The 4,150-nt window shown below is 43.3% G+C and overlaps 1 pseudogene; it reads left to right on the forward strand.

Annotated features, from left to right (window-relative positions):
- Positions 1–483: 483 nt before the first annotated feature.
- Positions 484–1,817, forward strand: LOC114626331 (annotated as a pseudogene).
- Positions 1,818–4,150: the final 2,333 nt, after the last annotated feature.

The raw sequence follows: 4,150 nt of genomic DNA on the forward strand, positions 1-4,150 counted from the left end.
AATCAAAAAATTAGATGGCCATAACTTCATGTTGATTGTAGGGTTCACTGTTAAGTTCCAGTGGCCTACGTTTCTGTCTCTATCACTGTGACATCTCTGGTGGTTCCTTTCTGCTCAGGATTGTTTGCCATTCTGGCTCTTACTGTCTCCATGTGACTTTTATGATTTTTTTTTCTAGTTCTAGGACAAATAGCATTGGAATTTTGATGGGCTTTCATAGAACCCGTAGATTAATCATTTTCACAGTATTAATTCTGCCAACTCAAGAGAACTTAAATTCTCCCCCAAATTTTTTACTCTTCAATTTTTTTTCATTGTCTTAAAGTTTTCATTGTACCAGGTGGTGATGGCGCACACCTTTAATCTCAGCACTCTGGAGGCAGAGGCAGATGAATCTCTGTGAGTTTGAGGCTATCTTGGTCTACAGAATGAGTTCTAGGACAGCCAGAACTATACAAAGAAACCCTGTCTGAGGTGGCGCTTGGCTCCTTGAGCTATCCGGTGCCATCCTTGTCGCTGTGGCGACACTCGCATCAGCTGCAGCCATGACCGAGCAGATGACCCTTTGTGGGACCCTTAAGGGCCATAATGGATGGGTAACACAAATCGCCGCCACACCGCAGTTCCCGGACATGATCCTGTCAGTGTCTCGAGACAAGACCATCATCGTGTGGAAGCTGACCAGGGATGAGACCAACTATGGCATACCACAGCGTGCTCTGCGAGGTCACTCTCACTTTGTTAGTGATGTGGTTATCTCCTCTGATGGTCAGTTTGCCCTCTCAGGCTCCTGGGATGGAACACTGCGCCTCTGGGATCTCACAACGGGCACTACCACGAGACAATTTGTGGGCCATACCAAGGATGTGCTGAGCATGGGCTTCTCCTCTGACAACCGGCAGATTGTCTCTGGGTCCCGAGACAAGACCATAAAGTTATGGAATACTCTGGGTGTCTGCAAGTACACTGTTCAGGACAAGAGTCATTCAGAATGGGTGTCTTGTGTTCTCTTCTCCCCGAACAGCAGCAACCCAATCATCGTCTCCTGAGGATGGGACAAGCTGGTTAAGGTGTGGAATCTGGCTAACTGCAAACTAAAGACCAACCACATTGGCCACACTGCTATCTGAACACAGTGACCGTCTCTCCAGATGGATCTCTCTGTGCTTCTGGAGGCAAGGATGGCCAGGCTATGCTGTGGGATCTCAATGAAGGCAAGCACCTTTACACATTAGATGGTGGTGACATCATCAATGCCTTGTGCTTCAGCCCCAACCGCTACTGGCTTTGTGCTGCCACTGGCCCCAGTATCAAGATCTGGGACTTGGAGGGCAAGATCGTTGTAGACGAATTGAAACAAGAAGTTATCAGCACCAGCAGCAAGGCAGAGCCGCCCCAGTGCACCTCTCTGGCATGGTCCGCAGATGGCCAGGTAAGTATATTTGGCCCTTCAGCTCAGCTCCCCAATTTGTCTTCCTTGCTGTTATTTTAAAGTTAAATCAGCTTAATTTAGGATGGGCTGGTTATATACAGAGAATATTATATAACCTATTTCTGTTACGGAAAATATGGAAGCTTAAAATGTCTCAACTTGTATGGCAAGCTGCTGCTGCTTCCTCTTAGCATGTCATGAAAGACAGGGGGTCTTTGGACTATAAAGTTCATTGCTGGGTGACATACCAATGACATGACCCTGTCATTCTCTTACAGACTCTGTTTGCTGGCTATACAGACAACTTGGTGCGAGTATGGCAGGTGACTATTGGTACCCGCTAAAAGTTTATGACCGAGTCTTAAAAATAAACTGGCTTTCTGAATTAAAAAAAAAAAAAAAGAAACCCTGTCTGAACCAACAAAACAAACAAAAAGTTTTCATGTGACACCTGTAACTTCTCTAGTTACTTTAGTTTATCCCAGGTCCCTTTCTCCCATTGTCGGAGAGTATTTTTTCTAATTACTTTCTTAAGTAAGTTCATTAATGATCTAGCTACTGATTTTTTTTTTTTTACTAGAATGTATTTTTAGTTAGTTTGTTTTTTGAGATAGGGTTTCTCTGTGTAACAGCCCCTAGCTGTCCTGGAGCTCACTTTGTAGACCAGGCTGGCCTTGAATTCACAGAGATCTGCCTGCCTTCAGCACCCACTACTTGTCTGTCTGTGTGTGCACCACATACATGCAGATATGCATGGAAGCCAGAGGAAGATGTCAGATCCCAGGAGCTGGAGTTACAGACAGCTATGAACCGCCTGATGCAGGTACTGAGAACTGAACCTGTGTCCTCTATAACAACAACCAGTGCCCTTGGCAACTGAATTTCTCCTCCAGTGTGTCGTAGTTCATAAGCTAACATGAATGAGATTTTCACCTATAATGAGGCAGACAAGTCCTTTGAATTCATACATCGTGGGGAAATATTTTAAGTCCCCAAAGGCCCCCGTGTGAGGGCAGGCCTCTTCTCCTGTTCTTAGACCTAATCCTCAGAGAGAGAGATTCAAGGACTGAGCCCTCATGATGTGTTACTTCAGAAGAGGAACACCACAAAAATCACAAAACTAACAATGCCATCAATATGTGATAATTAAATGAGCTAATGTTTGCAGTCTATGAACGGCATTGAAAGCATGGTAAATGCTATCACAGTTTTGTTGTGATTGGACAGTCCCATCTCTTTTGCAGTCCTCTTTGTAATTCCATCTTAACGTTAGGTGGCAGCAGTGTTCATTTAAATAATTAAAAAGGCCAATGCTAACTTATTTCTGGACTAGACACAATTTTACCTAAGTAGAGAAAGAGGATGAGGTACCAGCAAAACAGGGAGACTGACTCAGAAATAGAGGTGAAGATGAACTTAACCATGCAGAGGGAGGAGGAAGGAGGAGAGAGAGGAGAAGGGAGGAGGGAGGGAAAATTTGGTCATTATTTTTTAAGTTAGCTTACAAATAATGGGATTTCTCCCCGGATCTTTATACTCATGCCATTACATTTTTTTCTAGTTCACTATCTTTTCTTATGCCTTTGCTCATGTCCACTCTCCTCTAGAATTTGGTGTTTCCTTTTCCTCCTTTAAAAAAAAACTCACTTTCTTTTTATGTGTATGGGAGTTTTCATTGCAGGTATGTATGTATGTTTGTATGTATGTATGTATGTATGTATGTATGTATGTATGCACCATGTGTGTATATAGTATGTTCAGAGGCCAGATGAGGGCATCAGATTTCTTGAGACTGCAGTTATAGAGTGCTCTGAGTGACCATGTAGGTGCTGGAATTCAAACCTGAGTCCTTTCATAGAGCAGCCAGTGCTCTTAACTGCTGAGCCACCTCTCCAGCCCTTGTGATTGTATTTTATGTGTTCAGGTATTTTTTCTGCATGCACGTCTGTGCACTATATATGTACAATGCCCTCAGAGGCCAGAAGAGGGCATTGGGTCCTCCGGAACTGGAATTACAGGTGCTCGTTAGCCTCCGAGTAGGCTATGGGAACTGGCTGAGTCTTCCGAACTCTTCACCACTGATTTATTCCAGCCCAGGTTTAGTATTTTCAAAAAAAAAAAAAATCAGAAAGTGTTTTTTGTTTGTAAATCTTTTATTGGCCAGCCTCCATCCATCTCCTAGAATGTTTAGCTTTCTTTCTCCTGGAACAGGGTGGGTATGGAGGTGTCATGCTGTTTGCTCATAGTATTTAAGGGTTTAAGTATATACGTTTAAATATATAAGTGGCTCTGGGTGAGCGTTCAGAAGAGCCTCTTAGGGCAAATGTCTATTTTATTTTATTTTATTTTATTTTATTTTATTTTATTTTATTTTATTTTATTTTATTTTATTTTTGGTTTGGTTTGGTTTTTTGAGACAGGGTTTCTCTGTGTAGCCCTGGCTGTACTGGAACTCACTCTGTAGACCAGGCTAGCCTCGAACTCTCGAACTCAGAAATCTGCCTGCCTCTGCCTCCCAAGTGCTGGGATTAAAGGTGTGCACCACCACTGCCTGGCGCGAATGTCTTTAAAAGTGTGGTTTCTGTTCATCTTTATCTTAATCTTTCTCTTCTTCCTCCTCCTCTTCTTCCTCCTCCTCCTCCTTCTCCTTTTCTTCCTCCTCCTCCTTCTCCTCCTCTTCTTCCTCCTCCTTTTCCTTCTCCTCCTCCTCTTCTAATT

This window comes from Grammomys surdaster, unplaced genomic scaffold (genome assembly GCF_004785775.1).
Source record: "Grammomys surdaster isolate TR1022 unplaced genomic scaffold, NIH_TR_1.0 233, whole genome shotgun sequence".
Classification (NCBI taxonomy): Eukaryota; Metazoa; Chordata; class Mammalia; order Rodentia; family Muridae; genus Grammomys; species Grammomys surdaster.